Here is a 26,164-nt window from a genome sequence, read left to right on the forward strand (position 1 = left end):
CCATGTGGTGGTGAGGGTGAGGGAAAGATGCCCCCTTGCTCCTGTCACCTGTGATGGGTGAGAGAGTTGACCCTCCTCCTTACCAGCTGCAGCACTCAGGAAAGAGGGCTCTGAAGCTCACTTGTGGGCAGCACAGTAGAGCTTTCCTATTGGCAGAGGTGTGGTGAGCCAGCCCCAAAGTTGGGAGCATGGGAGAGCTGTCCCTATTACTCATCTGTCTTGTGGCAGCATGGGAGAGATGCCCTCTTCAATCCCTGAGGCAGGTGGGAGAGCTGATTCTGAGGTCATACGAGCAGGAGAGCAGTCTCTGCTCCTCATAGAAGCAGGATTCCAGAGAGTGGCCCCTATACTACACCTCACCTGGACAACACAGTAGAGCTGGCCCTGAAAGTGTAGGTGTGAGAGAACAGACCCTGAGGTTGTGGAAGCCAGAGAACTGGCCCTCCCCCTTATTCACTGGGGCAAGGGATGAGCTAGCCAGAGTCTTTTGTGCATTGCAGCTGTAATTTTTGTGTTTTGCCTGGAACAGTTTCTAATCGTCTCCCGCCCCTCACCCACAGTGCTAGACGGCGCCCCCAATATAGTGTATTTTCTGTGAAAAGACCCCTTCAGTCTCTCTGGCAGGTAAATGTTGGGATCCCCATTTTTTTCTTCTTCTGTGTTGTCTGTCAGGTTTATCTGCCCATCCTTCTAGGAAGACATTTATTTCTGATACACAATTTCCCAACCCTGTTGACTGTTATTTCCCTTTACAAAATGGGTAACTTCATCTTCGCCCCTTCCATGTTTGATCTCTCTAAGCCCAATGAAGACAAGACAGACAGTTCAAGCCCTGAGAGGCCTGCTGTGGAGAGTATGGTCACAGTTAAGACTGTATGTGCTGCTTCCAAGTCAGCTCCACTCCTGCCTCGGGAAGCTGTATCTCCACTGGCTGGTACTCTTGGTTTGGAAGGCAAAGTCAAGGTGTGGCTCCTATTGGGAGGACCAGGTCAGACCCACATCTGAAGGACCAGTGGGTACCATGGCACTTGGCGTAGCACTGCTCAGCCTCAAGCTTTGGCCTGGCTGGTGGGGGAGTGGGACGAGCACAGCCTGGACCATGAGTAATGAACCCCATGGCCTGCGGGACCTGTTGTCATTTGTGCACAACTTGCACCACCACCCATGGCCCATGCTCACTGCTTTTCAGGCTCTGTCTAAGTCTGCAGTCAACAGCAGCCTCTGTGATCCCTACTTGGAGGTCTGGACCGCATTGAGCTCCTACTCATGGGCAGCTATGTAGGCAAGCCTGACTCTACTCCAGCCTGCCCTAGAGTAGGACTCTAAGGACAGGACAGGCCGCCAGCCACACTCATGCTCCCCACTGCCTGTGTCAGTAGCCCAGGGAGTCTATCAAGTCTGTCCTGTGCTCCCCACTCTACTTTTACTACCCACCCAGAGGCTACCCCACTGAGAGTGTGGGTCTTTATTTAATCAGTTTGTTATAACACCCCAAAGACAATATCTTATTTAGCAGGCACAGTATTCCTCTCTTGGGGCTCTGCAACAGTGTGCTGGAATGGTGGTCACAAGAAGGCAGTGCTGTCTGCATAGAACTCAAGAATGTTGTGTAGCCAGTGACTGTGAGGATTGTCCTTCCGGACAGCAAGTTACTTCACTCACCATTGCCAGAGTAGATGCTCAACACAACACTGTCTTCACCATCAAGTAATGCCCCAGACCATTGTATGAAGGAGACTTGCTGAGTTATCTTAAAGAAAAGAAGAAAAGAACAGTGGAGAAAGACAGCTACTGCCCAATGGCCAGGAAATCAAGAGAAGGCACCATGATAACCATGGGGGTGTGCATTCAGCCTTAGAGCCTCTTGTGGTCAACAGTCCCCACCGCCTTTGTGCTTAAGCCTGGTTCCCTGAAGAGAAGTCTGGCTTCCTCGAGCTCAGATGACCACTCGAACAAACAGCCATGTACCTCCTCTGTTAGCTCCCTGATGGGTACATGCACAGGAGGCATCCCCAGCTCCACCTGCAATGTCATCACCAGCTCCCACAGCTCCACCCATGGAGTACTCAGCTGTGTAAGAGGAGGAGCCCCACTTCACCCCCCTTTTCATCCCAGCTTCCTCCTGCTCCCAGACATCAGAGAGCCCAGCCAAGAAAACAAGAGAGGAGGAGCCTTTTCACTCTTTCTCTTATTCAATTCCCTTAGTAATAGACAGAGTCCCCAAGAGAAAGGGTTACAGGTACAGCAAATAGGAAGCAGAAGAACTCTTGGACTTCCCCACCTATGCCTGGCAGCTCTGGGCAACACAAACACCAAATTCAGTCACTTTCCTCTCAGCAAGGGGACCAGCTCACCCTGTCTCCATCCCCTGAGCTTGGCTATTCCATCACTGCCGAACACCTGGACATGGAGTGGAGAGTTGCATTGCAGTGGTTTAACAAGGTCCTGGAGGACAAGACGGATGATGCCTCCACCTTAGTCGTTGAAACCAAACCTGCCACCAGCCCTCCTTTCACGTTCACCCTGCCTGCTGTGGCGCCTTCTACCTCACTAGGCTCCCTCCCAGCTCCTAGCTGTTGGAGATCTTGAAGAAGATGCAGATGTCTCCAGCCCCACCATCCTCAGAACCTGCACTAACAGCAACTACTACAGCCTCTTCACCTCCAAAGATATCCAGCCTCCCAACACCCCTTGTCTCACCATTGACTGGGCCATTGGCCAGGACCTCCTCAGGCTCCAAACCTATAGCTGCCTTCCTGGGGTTGGCCCCTGCTTCATCTGCAACATCACTCACTGACACCAAGTGCCCTAGAGTCCTTCAGATTGAGCCATCTGTCAGCATCCCAGCCTCCTCCACAGCTCCCTCCCTCTTCCTAAAGTGCAGCATGCTGTTTGGGATGCTGAGTCCACTTGTCAACTCTTCTCCCCTTGCTACCCCTGGCCCAGCTTGTGTTTCTCTCATGTTTAAATCCATTTTTATGGCCACATCTAAAAGTGAGAATAATAGCTCCTTGCCATCTAGCTCCTCAGTCACCACTATAAGTTCATCCAGCACATACACACTATACCACCTTTTGTGATCTTATATATGTTCATGTGATAATAGATACCTATTCCTCCTTTATTTATGCCCTCATCCTTTCTGGGGAGAAAGCTGTCAAAGGCCATTAAGTTGACCATGGTAGTCATGGGGGTTAATTGGAAACTTAGGACTGATAATGGCCCTGCCTATGCCTCTCAACAGTTCAATGACTTTTAGGGATCTTGGAGGGGATTGCATCACCTGCAATCCACAGGGACAAGCCATTGTGGAGAGGACCATCAGACCTCTTAAGGAGCTGTTGGCCAGGACCTTCCCACCAGAGGCTAGGAAAGATCCTCATCTGACCTTAACAGAGGTCCTTTTCCATATGAGCGTTATCAATTTTGATGACAAGGGTCTTAGGCCAACTTACAAGCATTGAACATCTCTCCCTGCTAACCTATGGGAGAGGGTATGATTGCGTTTTTCCTCAGACTGCCACAAGGTCAATATGGATACCACTAAGAGATGTATGCCTGGCCATGGATCAGCTTCCTCCCACCAAGGAGGGAATAACCCAGGATGAATAATGTATATACTCCCCTTTCTTGCCCTCAGTGTACCCCCCCCCAAACAAATTGATTTATTAAGGGCAGACGTTATGGCCTTTGACTCTTCATTTTTTGAATTAGTTTGTCATAATATAAAAAGGCTATTTGATCCCTCCTTAATGCTCACATATGCATTAATTGACAGGGTGGTATTGTTAATCCTTATTCTCTTTAAATGTCTCCTGCAGCAGATCCAACATCAGTGGACAGCAACTAAGGCAACTACTCTTCAGGTGTTAATGACTCTTAGGCATCCTTCTTGCAATCCTCTGCAGGAGGTTATGCATGCCTAGCTATCGCTATCTGTAATTCAGAAAGCTACTGCCTAGTCCCCAACCCTGACAGCTCTCCAGGAATGAATGCTCTTCAAGGGTTGGTAGTCAATGGCTCTCTCCTCGCTCCTCTCCATAGTCCTCTCCATAGTATTCTCCATGGTCCGCTACATAGTCCTCACCATTGTCCTTTCCATGGTCCTCTCCATGCCCTTATCCATGGTCCTTTCTATTATCCTCTCCATAGTCTTCACCATGGTCCTCACCATGATCCTCACCATGCCACTATCCATAGTCCTTTCCCTGGTCATCTCCATAGTCCTCTCCACAGTCCTCTCCATGATCCTCACCATGATCCTCTTCATGGCTCTTCCCATGGTCCTCCATGTTCCCATCAATGCTCTTCTCAGTATTAGGGAGAATAATTAGATGATCAGTATAAGGGTAATGCACATGAAAAGTAATATGCCAATCTCAGAGAATTATGGAATTCTCTGTGAAACAATAAAGGAAAAACAAATTAATTTAAACTATGTATAAGACCTACATAGGGTAAGTTTTAATAATATTGAAAGGTTTTGATTTTTACAGAGTACGTTCTCCAAACACAAAGTTCAACTACAAATCAATGACAAATTCATCTTCAAAATTTTTAAATTTGGGAAATTCATCTTCAAAATTTTTAAATTTAAATTGTGTTCTGCTAACTGATTCATAGGTAGGAAGGGAAAGCAAAAAAGGTATTGGAAAGTAAAGGATAAAGATTTTCAGAAATATGAAAATGTATAGGATACAACTGCCAAAGGGCATAGTGAGAGATTTATGACATTAAATTCTTACATGAAGAAAAGAAAAAATATGTTACCTAAGGTATGGTGGAAGACAAAGAAGTGATGGAGGAGTGTCTATGTGTTACTTTCATTATTAATAAAGAAAACTGCCTTGGCCCTTTAAGAGAACAGAAAATTAGGTAGGCGGAGTAGACAGAACAGAATGCTGGGTAGCAGGAGTTGGGGAGATGCTTCAGGCACTCGCCATAGTGAGTCGCCATGATTCTCCTCTCTGAGATGGACGCAGGTTAAGATCTCTCCTGGTAAGCCACACCTCATGGTGCTACATGGATTACTAAATATGGGTTAAAAGAAGATGTGAGAATTAAACAATAAGAGGCTACAGATAATGGGCCAGGCAGTGTTTAAAAGAATACAGTTTCCATGTAATTATTTTGGGTAAAGCTAGCCGGGTGGCAGGAAACAGCCCTGCCACTTCCTTCTACAAAGAAGAATAAAAATAAAAGGAGAAATCAATGAAAAAGAAAGGAAGAAAACACACAGAAAATGCAAATGAGCAAGCAATTGAGTGGGAAAAAGAGAGAAAATATATTTTATCAGTAATGGGGATGTAAAGAGTTATAACTACAGACTGTACAAACAACACAGAAAAACAAAGCATGTCTGTGTGAATTTCAGTATGCTAACTGAGATGTAATGGACTTGAGAGGCGGCTGACATTGAAAGGACCAACTTTTCCAGTTTTCAGCATAGACAGTGGGCAACCTCAACTCTGTCCTTTTTGGGGTGGAAACCTTGGGAAACTGGCAGTTATCTTACACAGTTCAAAGTTCACTTAGCAGGTAAGCCTTTGATTGTACTACCAAATGTGTATCCAAGAGACATTGGAATACATCTGTGAAGGAGACGTGCAAGCCTTACAGAGTAGCTATAGAGCTCCAGTGTTAAAACGAAGTCACGAGACAGATAGAAAATAGTGATACATTTGATAAAAACAATCATCTCACATGTGCACTTGGATAAACCTAAGACATGAAAAGACAAAAATCCAGGCATCAAAAATTCTTTGATGTCTGAATCTATCTAAACAAAACTAGAGAAAATAGTCTTAGTCGCAGGAAGTGTCTCAGTGGTTTCTTGGATAGACATGAAATTATAGACAACACAAGGAGACGTCCTTGTAGCAATGGAAACATTCAATGTGCAATTGCAATTAACCTGTGCACTGAAAGTGTGTATATTTTATTCTTTATGAATTATTCCTCAAGGTTTATTTAAATAAGCATCATTTTCTTACATTTTTAATAAACTTTAGTGTGATTTGTATTTTGAGAACTATTTAAATTTACTCTATGTTAGTGTTTTAGTTAGGAATTGTACTGATGCAAAAATCTATGTGACCAAATACAACTTGGAGAGGAAATGGTTTATTCTACTTTACAGCTTATAAATCTACCATGGAGGTAAGCCAGGGCAGGAACCTGGATGCAGGATGAAACAGGTCACTGAAGGATGCTACTTTTGGCTGCTCAGCCTGCTTTCTTATAGCATCCAAGACCACCTTTTGGCACTACCCACAGTGAGATGGGCCCTCTCACATCAAACATCAATTAAAATATACCACAGGCTTGCCCACAGGCCAATCTGTCGGGTGGGGGCATTTTCCCAGCTGAGGTTCCTTCTTCTAAAATACTCTAAATTGTGCCAAGACGACATAAAACTAAACAGCACAGGCGACCTCTCTGTTTATATCCTTTGCCCATTTTTTTTTCTACTTGGAAAATATAAGGTATCAGTGTATACTGAGTGGGAGAAATTTAAAAATAATGTGGGTTGATTCATAAGAAACTTGTCTATTTGAAAATCAATATTACCAAGTATTGGTATGTTCACATTTCACACATTTTAATCATATTGATATATGTGTGTGACATATATGTGTGTGACATATATATATATATATATATATTTCTAGTGTACACACATATATGTGTGTATATGATATATGTGTTTGTGTATGTGTCTGTGTGAACACTGGAAATGCCATTTTATGAGAAACACTTGTCATGAAACCTAACTACTAATTCCAACTGAAAGCCTCAGGATTTGAATGGATTCATCGTAGAACTCTCTTTACCCCATCACTCGTTCCACTGTTTCCCATCCACCATTCCTGGCTCTCCTTCCCGACTGTGACTGATTCTGGTCACCCTTAACAATGCAGCACAGACGTCCTTCCTCCTGAATCTGCTTCCCCACTGTGGCCTTAGCCTTGGTCTTTCCTGTTACACATTCTTTCACTGTGGCCCATTCTGAATGATAGATATTATAGTTTTCAGGATGAAGGAGAGGATGAGGGAAAGGCAGTGACCAATTTCCAAGGCAGCAGAAACTGTGTCTGCTTCTTGTCCATATGTCAATGACTTTAGGTATGTTTTGTGTAACTTCTGGTGACCATGGAAGTTAGAAGAAGGTGCTTTGCCAAACTAAAGGAAGCTCTTCATTACTCGCCAATATTGCAGATTCACACAGGAGTCTCATCTTACTAGCGAGTTCGGTACCCTGGTTAGCGAAGGCATCGTCATAACACTTAGAGCCTCATTTCTGTAACTGGAGGAGGCTGATATTTATCACTTCCTTCTTCTGTTATCCATTCGGTACTCACTTTGCCTTCTGCAAGAACCTCGGTTTGACTGGTTCTTTATTCCACTTTATCTTGATAAAAAACCTTAGCTCAAACTTTGTATTCCTATGCAGATGGGAAAGACATGCACTATTAATGTAAGCACACAAACATACATGTTTATATGAATTTATATGTGTGTGTGATGCGCATTTTAGTGTGGTTATAAAAGCTCATCATTGTATGTATCTGTTTGCTGAGCTTCCGTGCTACAGTTTGAGTCTCGGAAGAAAAGACGACAGATCATATTTGCCATCTCTATCGTCCACATCTACAGCCAAGGCCAGTGTCTGTTGAATTTGCGATGCTCAGGGGGAGACATGGACAAACATGAAATAATGGCGACGGCTCTGCAGTTGGCACAAGCATGAGGGTCAGGGAGAGCCTTGCATCTGCACGTGTGTGGGCAAGGGTTTCTCTGGCATCTGGTTTCTGATTGCCTGCATTGTTTCTCTCCCACCAGGAAGAGCGTGGATTAGGACTGATTTGAGCCTCCCCTGAGTTCAGTGAACTGACAAGTTACATCAGACTGAACCCTAGGGCTCAGCAGAGCTTTCTGGGAATCCTGAGGACCGTTAAAAAGGATAAGGATGATGTCACCTTCTCCAATAAGTTGCCCTTTCTCAGAGTGTTGGTGCTGTGGGCAATGACAGGAAGACGTAAAATTTCCTTTCAAAACCAAGGATAGCAGTCACCCCACCCTACCCCGCCCCCAAAGCAGGGACCTGAGTCAGGACCTGACAAGCCCCTTGGTAGAAAGGGGATGCTTGCACAGGCACATGAGAGACTGGCAGTGGCTAAGCAGCCCTGAGAGCACCGGAGGTACCTCTGACAAAGAAGACAGTGTTTGCATCTATATCTGGGGTGGTGATTTCAGCATAAAAGCACAAAGACACCAAAATAACCTGTGATTGATTCTGGGGAGAAAAGGCAGAAGGTGAGGGAAACAGACATCTGCAGTAAGAAAATTAAAAAAGAAACTGTTGTTTTCCCCATTTTTTTCAAAGTAGACTGCTATCTGTCATGTTGCAACAGTGTGTAAAATCCAGAAAAAAACTTACTCACTCCAGAGGGAGTCACATGATGATAACTTAGCTTCATTTTCTTGCTTGCTTTTTTTTCAAATATATTTGGTCATATTTCTGTAAAATCATACCTTCAATTGGTTTGTAGATCACAGGCTCATGCATGGCCCAGAATTGGATGTATGGCCTATCTGATAGCAAGCTTCTAGATGTTTCTCAAAAGCTGAGAGATTATTTTATATTTCAGTCATCTGTGATGAGAAGTTGCTTTTTAAGCATGGTATCACTGTGTAGTCCAGGTTATCCCCAGAGTCATGACAATTCTCCTTTCTCAACCTCTCAAGTATTGGGATCACACCTGGCTTTAATGTAAATATCATCATTTTAGATGACAAATAAATAAACTAAAACTCAGGAAAATTCAGGCGATAGCTTCTTTGAAAAACTCTTCTATCCTTAGTTTCAGTCAGTACATGGCCTGTGAGTAACACAAGTAGTCATAGGCATTGTTCTCAAACGTGTAGTAGGAAGTGACAAAGGATGTTAGAACTCAGGCACGGTGTTCTATGTGAACATGAAGGCCTGCCTTAAAGCAAAGACACACATGCAAAGTCTCAGATATGAGCCTCATGCTCTTATCTCAGTTCATTTCTTAAACATGAGAACACGGACTGAAGCCAGGAAAGGGAGAATGGATACAAATCTAGAACTATCTGTCAAAATTCTTTCCCAGGTATGGGACTGAGTGTGTATGTCAAAGAGATGTGCTTATCAAGTATGCGCAAGGACCAGGTTCAATACTCAGGAATACACACACACACACACACACACACACACACACACACACACACACTGTCCAAAATAAAGGTCCTCAAAATGAGAGCTGTGTATAGCCAGTCCCAGTTGTCTACTCAATATCCATCCTTCCATCCTTTTATGCATGCTGAACCCCAGCAGTGGACTAGATATTTGGTTTAATCTCCCACACTCCCTGGCAGCTAGAGACCATTCTGCAAGTTCCTGCTGGGGGGATGTAGGTGAAAATCTCTGTTTAGCACTTCTTCCTCCCAGCCCCCTGTGAGAGTGATGAACCCTTAAAAAAGCTTCATTGTCTCCTTCTTTCCACTTTTCCTTCACGACTGCATGCTACGGTTAGTCCTGAAGGTGGGGAATGTATAGTTAGGTAACAGAAGGCTTGTCTGGCATGTGTGAAAGTTCTTCATTCAAATCCCAGCATAACTAAATCAGTAAATAATAAAAATCAACTAAAACTGCCTTGAAATTACAAGGATTAAAGCCCAGAAGTTCTGAGCGCAAACACAGGAGTCTGGGCACTTTGTTGCTTCTCAATCCTTTTAGTGGGTCACAGTGCACTTCCAGGCTTGCCTCTAGCCTTCCAACTCATACAGAGACGTGGATGCCTAATCTGACCATTGCCTCTCAGTTCAGCTGTTTCCAGCCATTCTTCCTGCTTGCTGCAGGACCTGCCCTTGTTCTTGCCACTTTAATCCCCCCATCATGCTGTCATGGTCCTCCCTTGACTTTGTTAGGCTCTAATCCTGTGTCCCTTCTCATGATGCCATTGGTCATCACTATTTTATTACACTAACCTAGCCCACTAAAAGTACTCACTGCTTTCATAGCTCTAGAAATCAGGGTACATGTGTGTCACGTAATATTTAAGATCTCCCTAGAAGTTAGGTTGTTGTTTTGGAGCAGACCTGGCTATACAACAGCTAACCTACTCACCTGTGGGTAAATAGTGACCCTAAGTCCATCGGCAGAGAAAACAAAGATGTTGGAGAAACCTCTTGATAAAAAAGGGAAGGCATGACTCAAGCCCCGGCTTCCACGGTTGTTAGTGCTGTGACCCATCTCAAGGTATATGATCTCTTTGTTTTGTTTTCTTATCTGCAAAATAGGCTAATACAATGTCATGGTTTTATATTACCAGGTAAGAGAATGTCATAGAATAGACCACAACCTAGGTATTATCACCATGGTCAGTGTCATTACTATTATCATAGCAATTGTCCTCGTTTCGGAACCTTTACTTTCCCAACTATCATATTGAGATAATAATATGCTTTTCTCTCAAAAAGTTGTGACAATTGAAAGATATCAGTTGCTGTATTTTAAAATTGGTTGTCACCTTGTCGTATTTGTTTCTTATATACAAACTAGTTAGAATATAACCTCTTCAGCATGGAAAGTTTCTCTTTGATTAAACTATGACTTTTCAGGACAGGGTAGTGACTGTCATTATTGTGAATACAATATTTTGACAGTGACCACGTGGATCAAGTTGCAGGCACACGGCCTGTCCCGTCTTGCTGTTGGTTCTTACAATATTTGAGGCAATAATTATACTTACTATCATGGGAGTTTAGAAAGTATTTGCAAATGAATGAAGGCCTATCCAGTGCCCCCTGCACAGTTTGAACTTAGTACCAATAAATAAATCTCTAGCCCAGAGCGTAGAGTACAGCAGGGGGCCCAGTAATTATTTATTGAACAACTGACTATCAAAAGTCAAGGGGCGGGGCTCGTGCGCAGACCCAGCATGAGTTTGTCTTGTGCTCTGAACATTGATCTGTCTCCATAGGGTTATGAGTCCCCAGCCAGGAAGAATTCAATCTCAGCATTGTAAATAGCACACACATTCCCTAAACCACTTCCCCTTTGCCCTACAGCTCCAGAGACCCACTCTCCCAGCCCAGCACACAGCATGATTGGCTCTGAATCCTGATGCCAAGGAGACTCAACATCTACTTATCCCGTGGATCTCAAAGCTGCGATTGTATCCTTTGAACTGGAAAGGTTATGAGTTTAATTAAAAGGTGACAGTCCCTGGAAAGTCAGCAGACCAAAAGACCTTGTGTCTGCTCAGGTGGCTATTCCAGGCGTGCCTGGAACAAGCGAAGCAACAGGTTATTCACATCAGCATTCTGTCTCTAGCATGCGTAATATGCAGTTCTTCTTAAAGAGAAGAGAATCACAGATTCCTTTCTGACATGGTAGAAACTGAGCCAATCACTATCATTTCTACATGTCATTCAAAGAGAGTCTGGGTCCTTTGTAAAGGCACAGTCCTGCAAGGAGGTGATGTTCCTGTTTTAGACCAGAGGTTCTAGTGGGACATGAGACAGAAGAGAGAAGCCAATACATTAGCTGCATCATCCACAGCTGCTAGAATCTTCCTTCTGCTGCCAAACCAAGGTGAGGTACTCCTTCAGGGACCCTGTTGGGGAGCAACTCGGTCCCCCACCCAGATCTTATAGTCATGATAAGATGTTTAAAAATTGACCCAGAAGCTTAGGATCAAAAGATGGACAAGGGTTTGCAAAGTGACTTGGTGGGTAAAGATGTTTGCCATTCAAACCCTATGGTCTTCGTTTGCTCCCTGGATTCCACTGTGGAAGGAGAGAAACAACTCCCTCAAGTTGTCCTCTAACCTCCATACACATGCCTGGACTCATGCACATATGTCATACACACACACACATGCACATACACCTGGGCTCATGCACATATGTCATACACACACACACACACACACATGCACATACACCTGGGCTCGTGCACATATGTCATACACACACATGTACATACACCTGGGCTCATGCACATATGTCATATATACACACAGACCCGCCTGGGCTCATGCACATATGTCATTGATACACACACACACCTGGCTCATGCACATATGTCATAGATACACATAATAACAAAAGTTTTAAATGATGCAAAGAAGAGACTCCTCAGTATATTCGTTCATGCTAATCCTGCAAGCACAATGCTTCTATATCATGTCTCATCACCGTCATAGTCCTTAGAAATATCTCTGAGGGAAGCTAAAAGACAACTGTTATTGGTTCATTTCAAATGATTTGTACAGTCACTTAGGGCACTTGGCAGTTTACCAGGATTTTGCTTTAAAAAAATTACCACAAAATTTCAATGAACTAGGCTGAAAGTAGCTAGAAGAGGCCTAAAGTTCAACTCAGAGAAAAGCTGCAGCCGCTGCTTACAGTATGGTCAGGCAGCCATTTGGTGCCTTGCCTGAGCCTACAGCCACTCAGCCCACAGCACCCACTCTAATGGCGAGGCAAGGGAAGAGCTTTCTCCACAAAGCGTAGAATTGGAGAGTGAAGTGCCTTCCACGAGAGATAACTGCTTCTTTAAAGTCAAAAGCTGGACTGGGTCTCTTCTTTCTGCATGAACACATAGGATCATTAATTTCCAAAGAACTCAAATGGGAAATAAGAAAATAAAATGTTAAGTGTTTTAGTCAGAGTTCTTTAGAATAGAATACACACACACACACACACACACACACACACACACTTTATATATACACAGGTTTTGTTATATATTACATAAATATATAATCACAATTATTATATTGTCTTACACAACAAGAAGTTTAGTATTATCACAATGGCTGTTTGCACAGAGGCAGAGAACCCGGCAGCTGTTCAGTCCAAGATGACAGACATGTCAGGACAAGGGGAAGTGATGTTGCATCCTTGGTCCAATGTTGGAGCTCCCTGGAGAGTCCCTGCTGTGGGTCCACACTGAAGGGCTACAGAAGCTGGAGTCCGATGTCTTCTGACTATGGTAGGTACAATTGAGAAGAATGCCAGGTACCCTGCAGGCTACTGTAGATAACCCTGATCAGTTTTCTGCAGAAACTAAGCAGACACCATATTCTCTGTGTGGCAGCTATCAAGCAAATATGGTTCTGCCTGGCATTTGAGTCCTTTAGTATAAGGTCCTAGTCAATAAATCTTGACATTCATGAAGCTTGTAGGCCACAAGGTCATTTTAGAGGATGTATTAGTTTCTTTTCTGTTGCTGTGATAAACACCATGACCTTATAGGAGGCTTATAGGAGGAAGGGTTTGTTTAGGCTGCACAGATTCAGAGGGATGGGAGTCCATCACCATCACATTTGGAAGCCTGATAACAGGCAGGCGGGTATGGCTATGGCGCAGCTGGAATCTCACATCAGGATCCACAGGCAGGAAGCAGAGAACACACTGGATACCAAGGGGACTTTAGAAGTTTCAATGCTTGCCCTCATGACACACTTCCTCCATGAAGTTCAAACATTCTAATCCTTCCTATGCTAGATAATTTTATGTCCGTATAACACAAGCTAGAGTCCTCTGAGAGGAAGGAGCCCCAAATAAGAGAATGCCTTTATAATGTTTGGTCACAAGCAAGCCTGTAGGGCATTTTCTTAATTAGTTATTGATGGGGCAGCACCCAGTCCATTATGGAAGGTGCTATCTTTGGGCAGGTGGTTCTGGGTTCTATATATATATAAAAAAAAAAACCAGACTGAACAAGCCACAGAGAAAATCAGTTAGCAGTACCTTTCCACGGCCTTTGCATCAGCTCCTTCCTCAAGGTTCCTGCCCTGTTTGAGTTCCTGTCCTGACATCCTTCAGTGTTGGACAGTGCTGTGGAAGAGTAAGCCAAACAAATTCTTTTCTCCTCAAGTAGCTTTGGTCATGGTGTTTGATCACAGCACTAGAAACCCAAACTAAGACACTTCCCAAACAATAGGGATCTAGTGTCTTAAACGTGTGCATCTATAAGAGTCTTTCCCATTCAAAGCACCACAGAAGGTACTAATAGTTGGAGTGACTCCCCAAATTCGGATGTTGTTAGCATGATAATACAATACCAAGGGGTGAGGCTTTAAGAGGTGGTGAGATCATGGGGCTCTAACTCATGAGTAACATCTAGGCCCATATTAAAGAAGCTTTATGAAACATCTAACTCTGTGATGTCTGGCTTCCATGATTGAGTTCACAGGGCCCCTTTCTTCTGGCAGATGGAGCAAGAAAGAGCCAACCCAGATGTAGAGACTAGGAAGAACACTGCCTTGTTCTGGGGTAAATCAGAGAAGGCTTATGCATGCATGGCAGGTCTCATTCCAGGTAGATAGACATGGGTAAAGGGAAACAAAGCAGAAAGAAGTGGGTTCAAATCCCAGCAGAGCAGTTGCCCAGCTATGCGAACTAAGTCCAGTTGCCTATCCTGGCCTCAGTGTCCCTCTCTTCAGAAGCCAAGGTTGGACTTAAATAATTTTCTACACATGGTCCAAGAGTTTACAATTCTGAGTTAGGGACTTAGCTGGCAGACACTTCAGATGGGCAGAGCAACAGGTGAAGGGTGTACGGGACTAGAAGACTATACTGAGGCATTTTATGAAAAAAGGAACCCCAGTTGATGCTATAATGTGGCAAAGAATTAAACTGAGATACAAGGACAATGAGCAGATTGTGAAATATCTTCCATAATTATATGTCTCCTTATATCACAGACAGGAACGAAACCCTTCATCTAAAATCGAAAGGAGATATCTGGGCAAGCATTGGTTCAGGGAAGACAGAGGTTTGGGGGGTACTCTGATCCAATCTGAAGTGTGAGTGGGACACTGGAAAGAAAGTTTCGTTCATTTTTTTTAAATAGAATTCATCATGCTGTTGGCAGTGGGCCTCACCACCACCAGCTTGTGTGAGATTTCCATTAATATTTTTGTGTGACCTTGCATGAGCCACATGCTTTCTCTGCGGCTCAGACAGCTTATTAACAATGCCTATGTCAGATTAAGTCAGTAATATATTTTTTCTTTTACATAATGAAAGATATATCATCGTGGTATCCAGTTCCAAGGGTGTCCTGACTTTGAGCTGATGTCTCTTCCACTGGAGGATTTCTCCAAGGTTATAGAGCTACTCCGGCTAGGACATCCCTACCTGCTAACAGGGAGCTCCTGCAGAGATACAGTGGAGCAGAATGATGGGCAAGGTCTGCCTTCCCAGCTACACTCAATTACTTTCTTTCCTCACAGAGAAAATCAAATCAAAGTAAATAAGCATGAGGCTTATCATACAACGATTCTACTGTGAACCTGATATAATTTATAAAAACAATAAATACACCAAAATCTGAGACACTTCCAACGTCCATGGTTAAACATCATCTGGGCAAAAAGATATCTTGGGGATTATTGAGAAACTGGTAACACTGAAGGGTAGACTGACCACCAAACATTCCAGGGGTTGCAGTGGCCCTAGCAGCAGACAGGCAGTGACTTTGAGCATGAAGTTTTGCATCTCCTCTGTAAGTCAGTTTTCTCATCTGTACAGCGGGGCTGTGATCAGGGACGCTGTGAGGATGAAGAGAGATCACCAGTAAATTGCTACTATGGAGCTGGCGCAGAGGGAAAAAAAGCTGCTTGCTGCTAGTTACTGTCATTCAGAGCCCACATTTCACCTGTCATTCGTGCAATAAGGATTTACCCAGTACCTCTGATATAGGCCAAACATTGCTTCCTCTTCTGAAAATGCAGCAAGAAACAAAATACAATTTATGTTCCCCTGAGGCTGGGGTTACAGTGGGGGGAGAAAGAAAAGAGTAAGATGAGCAATAGATAAACAAGGTAAGCTCAGATGGAAGAAAAGTACCGGAGTGAAGCATATCTAGCAGGAGGGGAGGCTGCTGTTACCAGTGGGGCCCCAATGGGCACTTGTGCCTAACCCGATCCACCCTGACCCACCCATTCCCCTCTTCCCATCTTCCCTTTATGAGCCCTTCTTACCAGATGCATCCCAGAGATTCTGACTGGGGTGAATTTATCTTAGGGATGCGGGCACTAAATTCCAAGGCCAAGCATTCTTACAAGGACCAGAAGTCACCGTTTTAAACCTATTGTCCCTGCTGGGCTCCTGACTCCGAGGACAGTGTTTAGCATGGAGCCGATAAATAAGCCACGAGTAAAAACTAAATGATCTCCTGCTTTTTTCAAGACAGGTGAGCTAAAGTGGATGTCCTGCATCTCTTGGTATACTTATTAAGAATTTACAGATCTGGGTCTTCTGCAAAACCACTCTTGTTTTTTATAAAGCTTGTTCCAATTAGCAGAGGGCAAGAGATTCTGAGAAGGCAGAAGGTTGCCTTTGTTCTCCGCCACATAATCCTTAGAAGCTACAACACCACTCTGAACTTCTGATTTCTCTGCAATGACTTGGGAAGTCTAAGCCTGTGTTAGAGGACCCACCAGACATCAGATGCAAAAGAATGAATTGTGAATTCTTACGAAACACACGCTGAAGTTTTTAGCACCAGTAACAGCTAGTATACAGTGTAATACTTGGACCCCTCAAGCAAATGTTTGATAAGGGACACCCAGGAGTCTCCTTCAGGCCCTGAGAGAGATTTTTAACTCTGTCTTTCCCTCAACCAAATATGGCAAAGACTTCTTGAGTACAAAAGGGACACCCTGCCCAGATGATGCTACTGAGATTTCCTATAAACGCAAGAGCTGGAATTTAAGGCATTTAGGAGCTCAGAATAAACAGACTAATTGGAGGAATGAAATATCCATTAGTCTAAATGAATATTTCTATAAAGCTGCATGTTAGACATTGATAAAAAGAAATGATTAAATGCAGAATTAACCAAGATTAATTATTTTAATCAAGAGATTAATCATGATTATATCTTTACATTAGTTTGCTCTACCGCTGTTTGCTCAGCAATCTGGGGGAAAATCTGTTCATTTATCACCTTCATGCTTGAAAATCAGCCCATAATTTACAGTCACCATCCACCATCACTGGCTTCTGTAAACAGAGGCTCCTGGGTGGAGAAACAGCATTTCAGAAGAGAGGGCACCTGACCAATGACATGGAACTTCATGCCTGGGACCCAGATTCAGAGAGGAGAACAAAAACACAGGAGCAACAGCAGCGAGCCAGCTCCAGAAACTGCGGGGAAACTTCAGCTTTTATTAAGTTTTAGATCAGTTGCCTAAGTTGATGGAATGGGGTGGGGGGCTGGTGGGTGCATTGTGTGTGAACGTGCATGTGCAAGCCAGAGGACAGCCTTGGGTGTTGTACCTCAGACATGCACCACTGTTTTTGAGACAGAATCTCTCACAGGCTTGGGCTGAAACTCAGTCAGTCTGTTCTACTTGGCGATTCCTGTCTCTGACTCCCCAATACTGGGGTTACAGGCCAGTGAGCCTCACGTTTACAGAGGTTCTGGGCATCAATCTCGGGGTGTCTTTCTTGCACTCTCAGTCAAAGAGGTATTTTTAAAAATTAGGAATTGGGTAGGGGATTTTGTTAAACATTCCTTCTAGATTTGTTGAAATTTCCATAATGTTTTTCCGTTTTGGTTAGTTACTATTAAGAATTGCCGAGGAATCGCAGTTGAGAAGTTCAAGTTAAACCTTGGAAATTCAATAAAACGCAAAATCCCGGCATCAGTGCCAGGACACACCACCGTCAGCGCGTGCACACACCATCTTTGATACATATGGTGGTTAGACTTGTTAACATTTTAGTTGGTGCTTATGACTATCTTCATGAGGTGTTATGCTTTGAATATGAGTGCTCCCCCAAGGAATTATGTTCTGGATACTCATTCACCATCTGATGATGTTATTTTGGGACCTGGCAGAAACTTTAGGGGGTGAGTCTTTACTAATGTAAGGAGGTCACTGGAGGTGTGACCCTTAAGATTATATCTGGTCTTTAGTCAGATTTCTTCCCTTTGCATCCTAAATGAAATATTGTGAACTCCCATGTCCTGCCACACCCCACCCTCTCCATTGCAGTGAACGGATCCCCTGCCACACCCTCTCCACTGTAATGAATGGGTCCCCTGCCACACCCTCTCCACTGCAGTGAACAGATCCCCTGCCACACCTTCTCCACTGTAGTGAACAGATCCCCTGCCACATCCTCTCCACTGCAGTGAATGGATCTCCTGCCATACCCTCTCCACTGCAGAGAATGGATCCCTGCCACACCCTCTCCACTGCAGTGAATGGATTCCCATTATATAATGAATAGAATCATAAGCAAGATGTGTCTGTTTCTGCAGGTATTGTACACAGTAATGCAAAAGTAACTGTCACGGAAACCTGAACCCAGAATGAAGTCACTGCTGTGACTGACTAGACTTGACCAAATGTTCTCAAGTCTTTGAAACTAGTTTGTTTAAGGAATTCACAAACCTTCAGAGAAGTGGGCTGGGTAAGGTCTAGAATACTGTGAAGGTCTATTTAGAGAAGGGTTCTGGTGGGATCTCAGAAGACATGGGCATCCAAATGTCAACAGGAATAACACAAAATGTAAAGTATTTCCTAAATTCTGTTTCAGTGGTGTCTCAAACATTTACATATTTTGAATCTCTATTTTTGTTCATGTTAAAATATTTTATAATTTACCATTCAGCTTCTTCTTTGACATATGTGACGTTTAAAAGTTCTGTTTGTCCGGGCGGTGGTGGCGCATGCCTTTAATCCCAGTACTCGGGAGGCAGAGGCAGGCGGATCTCTGTGAGTTCGAGACCAGCCTGGTCTACAAGAGCTAGCTCTAGGACAGGCTCTAAAAGCTGCAGAGAAACCCTGTCTCGAAAAACCAAAAAAAAAAAAAAAAAGTTCTGTTTGATTTTTAACTACGGTAGGCGCGAGAGCTTTAAGCCTTCCCTTTCTAGAGTAATTCCCACTATGGTAAAGAGCTTGTTTAGTTATTCCTTCATTTGTTTTTACTCATCTGCTCATTAATTATTCTGATCAAAGATTTATTCCACTGTCTAACACTAAATTTAGCATTATTCTTTCTTGACTAATGTATGACCAATCCCCAAACCGGACCTGTTGGTAGTGCAGCACGCACTGCCTCTCATCTGGAGACCCGGCTCACTGTGCAGCACTCAATGCCTCTCATCAGGAGACCCCGCGCCCTGAGCAGCTCTCTCATCTGGAGACCCCGCGCCCTGAGCAGTGCTCTCATCTGGAGACCCCGTGCACTGTGCAGCTCTTTCATCTGGAGACCCCGCGCCCTGAGCAGCTCTCTCATCAGGAGACCCCGCGCCCTGAGCAGCTCTCATCTGGAGACCCCGCGCACTGAGCAGCGCTCTCATCTGCAGCGCTCTCATGGGGAAGCCGTCACCTATCACCTATCATGACAGCGCTCTAGTTTGCTTACTAGTCTCTGGTAAACATCATGATCAAAAGCACCTTGGGAGAGGAGTTCACGTCACCTTGCAGCTCACAGTCCTTCATGAAGTGAAGTCAGGGTAGGAGCTCAAGGCTGGAAGAGCAGCAGAAGCCACAGAAGGAATGCTCCTCACTGACTTGCTGCCTTGGCTTTCTTAGTGTGCTTTAAAAAAAAATAGAACCCAGGCCCACCTGCCCAGGGGTAGCCCTACCCACAGTAGACTGGGACCTCCCATATCAATCATTAATCAAGAAAACTCTCCAAGTCAATCTGATGGAGACATTTTTATTAAATGAGAATCCATCTCCCAAATGACCCCAGTTTCTGCCAAGTTAAACAGCAGCAACAACAACCAAACCAAACAAAAGTAAACAAAAGCAAAAAAGCACAAACCAAGCAGAACACCAAGCATGTATCATCCTTTTGTATTCCTATGTAACTGTTCTTTTTAAGTTTCATACATGTATACAATGTATCCTGATCACATCCACCCCTCCCAGAACATCTCTTTCCTAAGTCCAGTCTTTAGTTTTCTGTTTTATAACGCTTTGAGCCCAGCTAGTGCCACCTTTATGCACGGAGATGTGAAGCCCCAGTGGGTGACCTTATAAGCCTGTGCACATGGGCAGCGCTAACAGGACTCAATGCTTTACAAACTCACACACTGGGGCATGGACAGCCTACATATGGATGACCCCACACTCATTTATCATTCTATATGTAAAAATCTTCCAACATCCTCTCTTCTAGCTTTCGGAGAGTCTAGTACATTGTGGGTATCTGTGGTTTGGATCCTTATCAATTTTGAAAGATTAATTTATTTATTCATTTTTGAGACAGAGTCCTACTCTATAGACCATGTTGGGCTCAACTCAGGACCTCCAGAGTCAGTTCCCAATTGCTGGAAGTAGAGACATGAATCTCCACACCCGGCTAAGTTATTTTTTCTTACCCTCAAAATGATCTATCATGGCAAATGTGATCTGTTCCCTTGAAAAAGTTGTATATGTGTCTATTGTTTGTCAGCGTGCACTATAAGTGTGAATTAGGTCGAGTTTGTTGATAGTGCTCACAATCCATAGTGTGGCTAATTCCCTCTATCTGCTCTGTCAATCATCCAAAGAAGCGTATTTGAGCTCCCAAGTCACATTTGCTGTTCATTCGGTTGTTCTTGAAGTTCTTGCCGCTTCTGCTGTAAGTCTGGCTGGACCATGTCTTCTTTTATGAATTGATTCTATGATCATTAGGAAATGAACTTCCTGGTCACTGGCGATAGTCTCACATTAATAAGACCATGCCAGCTCTCTTTGATAAGACTTTACATCGGATTTTTCCTTTGCATCTTTTCAGCCTCCGCATGTGAAGTATACTTCTCAGAGGCAGAACATATTTGAACACTGCTTATTGGATCTATTCTGACAACTTTTGCCTTTTCTTGTCAGTGTTTACATTGTGAACACTTACTACTATCGTCATGACTATACGTCTGTCAGGACAAATTGCTGATTTTCCCAACTGCTTTCATACCGCAATCAACCTAGACCACTGGCACCATATGTGTGGGAATTCCTTCCCCTGTAAGTAATGGATCACTTGTTTGATGGACACCAGCTGAGGATCCTTTAATGTGAACACCACAGACGCTATCTACTTGGAGAGAGTATCAGATCTCACAGTTGCCAAGCTGCCCCCCCCCACCCTTGTTTCAGACATTAGTGGCAAAGACCATGTTATTTATCCTGTGATTATACGTCATGTTTGTACTGTTATCCTCATAAGTCTTGGCTTAAGGTTCTGATAAATAGAAAGCTTAATAGTCACTGTAAATTCTCTTTATTTTGTCCTTCTCCCATCTTCTGTTCTCTCCTCTTCTGCCTTGGGCAGATGTTGATAAGGTCACTCTCCAAGGACAGGGTTTAGAATTCAGAGACTTTTTTTACCTGGCCCACAATCATAGCATGTTGTGAGTAGTCATGCAAAGCATGAAACACTGCCTATCATCACACATAACAGTCTTAAGCAGCAGAGTATGAAGTTGTCTTAACTCAAAAAAATGCCATTAATTAATTTTTTTTAGAACCAACAGCATGGCACCAGTGTGGTTGCCAAAACAGACAACACTGTCACCTGCTGGTACATAGTAAAATTGCATCCCAGCCCTGCTAGTCATCTCAATGACCTCTGCCAGAACTCCCCACTTCCACCTTTCATGTGGGCCCTAGTTGTCTAAAAGTAACAAAACTAGACCCACTGTCCCTACATCTCTCGATTCAGCTTTCCTTTGTTGTAAGTAGTATTTAACTTGGGGAAAATTCTATTTTTATTTCATGTGTACAAGTTTGTGTGTACCATGTGTGTGACTGGTGCCCTGGCAGACCAGAAGAGGGCGACATATTCCTTAGAACTGGAGTTGGATGTGACTGTGGCCTCCATATAGATGCTGGGAACCAAACTCAGGTCCTCTGTATGAGCAGCCCGTGGTCTTAAACACTGAGAATCCCTCCACACCCCAGTTCTTCATGCTAGAAATGTGCTCATTCCATTTGTATGTGTGCCCCTTTCCCTAGCTCGATCCTACCCTTGCCTCTCTGGGCTCTTTCAAGGTGTTCTTGTTGTCTCTCATCACCAGTTACTTGCCTGGGTTTCTTGGACTTTACCTGGGTAAAAACTGTAGGTAGCTGAGGGGAAGCCCTTCAAAGGCTGTCTCTGATGCCTTCCTTTCCTTCCAAGTTATGGCAGCTCTGGACAAGAGTAAATAGTAGCAAACAGAACTCTTAATTGCCACAGTACTCATGCAGTCCTTGGGTAACAGGCTTTTAGTTATATACAAGCTACAGTCCCCACACAGTCCATGGGTATCAGAACCCTAGTCCTTGGCAGTAGCCACTATTTTAGCTCTCACCCTGGGCTTGAAACTCTTGGCTTCAACACTTAACAAGTCTCTGACACTCTTTCTGTGACCAAGGCCTGCAGGTGTGTCCTCTGGCTCTCTATAGCCCTTTAACCACCCCCCCCCCAGTCATTTCTCTCTCATCATCTATTTCTCTGCTTCTTCCTGCCCTGGTCACCACCTAATTATTCAGCTGTTTCTTCAGCTGCCAACTAGACACTCGCTGCTGCCATCACATTTCTCTATTGTCTCTGATTCTTCTGCATGTATTCCTGAAAGCAGGTAAGAAATAGCCACTCCAGAATAGCCTTTAGTGGGCTTAATGTTCCAACACCAGAGAAAGAGTATCTTTTAGCTGACAACCTGAATGAATATGACAACTAGCTTTAATTGTCAACTTGACACAGCCCAGAATCATGTAGCAGGACAGTATCAATGTAGCTTTGTTTATATTGGGTTGATCTTCAGGCATGTCTTTGATGGATTGTCTTAATTAAGGTGAAGTATCATTCCCTCGGAAGGGGGTCCTGAACTGTGCAAGAGTGGTAAATTACACTGAATGTAAGGAAGCAGGCAAGTGAGCATGTAATGTTCATTTTTTTTCCTGCTTTTGACTAAAGATGTGATGTGACTAGCTGCTTTGACTTTCCCACAATGATGGGCTATGATCAGGACTTTTACACTGAAATTAAGTACTTTCTCCCCTCAGTTGGTTTTTGTTGGACTATTTTATCATGGCTACAGTAATGCAGCTAGAACAGTGAGCCTGGGAAGCCTAAATATCTGACAGGAAGATGGGCATTTTGACCAACCACAGCCATTTGCTTGGACTAACTGTTTTTGTTTGATTTCTCGTGCTATGATAAACGTCATGACCAAAATAAGAGCAACTTGGATAGGAAAGGATTTATTATGCCTTACGATATACAGCCCATCATGAAGAGCAGACAGCACAGGAACTCAAGGCAGAAACCTAGAGATGGGAACAAAGCATAAGACAGGGAGGAATGCTGCTTACTGCCTACTTCCCATGACTTGCTCAGCCTGCTTTCTTAGAGTACCTGTTCAGGGGCACTGTCCTCAATTGACTGAGCCCTCCCATGTCATCAGTCATGAACCAGGTGCATGTCCTACAGGCTTGCCTACAGGTCAATGTGATGGAGACATTTTTCTCACTTGAGATTCTTCCTCCTCAGATGAGAAGTTTGTGTCAAATCGACAAAAACCAAACAACTAAGCAACAGACCGAACACATCTTAACTTCGGAGCCCCTGTGATAGGTCACTGAGATTTGTGCTGGGGATCAGCCACAGCCTCATCCTCTAGCTGCAGTCTCCGCAGCCCCTTTACTGGGGAGAGCGCGCCCTCTCTGGCCGAAGGAGAAATAATTCTAGAGTTATCTAGATTTCTTAGAGGTAAAGCCTGCTATAAACCGTGCCATGAGGAGTCAGGGCAATCAGCCACAATCTGGGTTTGGTTGTCTCATGTCAGCCACAGGATGTTTGCAATGGCTGCTGTTGGCATAGAGTGGCTCCGTTGAGTGTGAAATTGAAGAGTTCCTTTGCTTAGAATGGGGAGGAGAGTCAGCCACCACAAGGAATCCCACATTAACACTAAGCAATTTTGACCATGCCAATGCTCATCTAGAGCCCATAAAGAGGTACCCTTCCCAAGTCTACCTCACTCTAACCCCTTCCAGTCTGTATCTGATGAACAGGAGTATGAATCAATGCCTCAGCTCATATAGCTCAGGTTCAGTAAATGAAGATGCGGCCAATAATACATTGTCAAAGAGGGAAGAATAGAAAGAAGCCACCCTAGTGACTGTGACACACTAGTCTGTGCTTAATGTTTTCAGATGACTTTTCAGTCAATACTCACAACAGTTCTTAATAAGTAGCAATTATTACTGGTTATTTAACAGATAAAATGATCTAGCAAAAATTTTTCCACCTTCAATTTCAAGTCTGAGGTTCATGGAGCTTAAATAATTTGCTTATGAGTAGAGAGTCTACGTCTTCTTTAGCGTGCCGCCTCTGCACAGAATTATATTATATAATAGATATTTACCTGTGCAGACTTACTTTGTAATCAACCTTATCATTCTGGCTTCATTTTACAGATGAGGAAAGCAAGGCTTCCACAAACTCATCTAGCTAGGGAAATCCCGAAAGCAAAACGTTTGATTTCACCATGCTGTTCCGGGAGACCACTTACATAACACTTAATGCTCCACCAGCTCTAAAACCAATGACAAGGCCAGCTGGTCAACCACAGTGTGATTTACTTATTCTGTCATCGATAATGTGGGGATCATGACAGTGCTCTTCTTAGCAGGTGACTGCAGCCAAGTGGGATTATGCATGACGCACATACGCCAGGTACCCTGTGAGGTGTTAGCATGGAAAATGACTGCATCCTGCCTTAGGTACAGAAGAAAATGAAGACATTTCATGGAAAATTCCAACATGAATCCATCTGTTCTACAGGACTGTCCCTTTCTTTCTCCCCTGTCTCCCACAGGCCTGGATTGGCAGCAGCAGAAGCTGTGTGCCAGGCTTCGGATGCCACAGAGAGCTACCTTCTCCCTACCACAGAGGCAGAGTCTGGCTTGTAAACTTCCAGAGTCTTCCAGATCTCTGCAGCTGCCAGAATCAGGCTCCAGGCTCTGAGTATCACCAACTTGGTCCATAATTCAGCATTTCTATTTCACATTACTGGGCTGTTGCCTGGGAGAAGGAGACAGGAAAGCATGGGTATTCTAGGAGGTAAGCCGGGCTTCAGGGGCTTTCTTAAAGTTTCTCCACCAGAGGAGGAACATCCAGACGAAGTGGGATCTGTCCCTGAAGTATGCAGAGCTGGCAAACACTTCCAGCATCATGATTTTTTACTTTCTGCTTCCTGATTATTAAAAGGGGAATGGCAAGACTCTCTAAGGAGAATGAAGGAAATCCCAAGACAGAGGGGTTCCTGGAGGACAGAGCTACAGCACACAGGGATCTGGATTGAGAATTAGGACACCTCTGTCTTCATGGGCTTGTACATGTCCTGCACGGTTCGGAGAGTTATTTGCCTGTGCTCCTGACAGTTTTCACACATTTCCAGTCAATGGTTTAGGGGTGTAAATCCCCAATACTTCCTCCAGCTTGATCTTCATGAGCCATAATTTACCTTTTTGTCACACTGCCATTAAGTAGCCACCTATGATATTCAAGACTGACCCCAAAGAACAGCAGAGTCACAGTGGGCCCAATCCAGATCCGTTTGTTAGGGAAACAGGGTGAACAAAAGAAACTAATGGCCGCTAGGGAGTTCGAAACCCCTCAGAGAGTAGCAGATAAGGGTAATGGGTCTTGCAGGAACTTGTACAGGTATTGCTGAATGCATAGAAACTGCCTGCTCGACATAAGGTGCTTATCTTTTTGATCCAGGTTCTGCACAGTTCGGTAAATATCACATTGATTTCCCCCAGGGCAGACAATTCCTCAGTCTCTGGGGGAAATTTCTAAACATCTTATTATTAATAATATACTTTAAAGTTCTCCTCACACGTTGGCCATTCATGTTGTGTAAGTCTCATACATTGAATCTTGGGTATCCCCAATACAGAGGAAGACTCAAGCCAGCATCTCAGGGAAGGAGAGACCGAGACCCAGGTGAGTTCCTGAGTAAGTATGCTCATAAAGGTTTAGCTTCTTGGGTTGGGAGGTGGGGAGGTGTTATCTGCAGTTGGGACACCAGGAAGGAAAGACCTGCATGAGAATGAGAGATCACTGAGAAAATAGAACAGAACATAAATACCACTGATGGCACCATTTGAGCCCCCAGATGCAGCCC

General features: G+C 44.0%; 1 pseudogene; it reads left to right on the plus strand.

Annotated features, from left to right (window-relative positions):
* The first annotated feature begins 1,021 nt into the window (after positions 1 to 1,021).
* Positions 1,022 to 3,080, plus strand: LOC119826157 (annotated as a pseudogene).
* The last annotated feature ends 23,084 nt before the right edge of the window (positions 3,081 to 26,164 follow it).

The sequence above is a fragment of the Arvicola amphibius genome, chromosome 1, assembly GCF_903992535.2.
Source record: "Arvicola amphibius chromosome 1, mArvAmp1.2, whole genome shotgun sequence".
NCBI lineage: Eukaryota > Metazoa > Chordata > Mammalia > Rodentia > Cricetidae > Arvicola > Arvicola amphibius.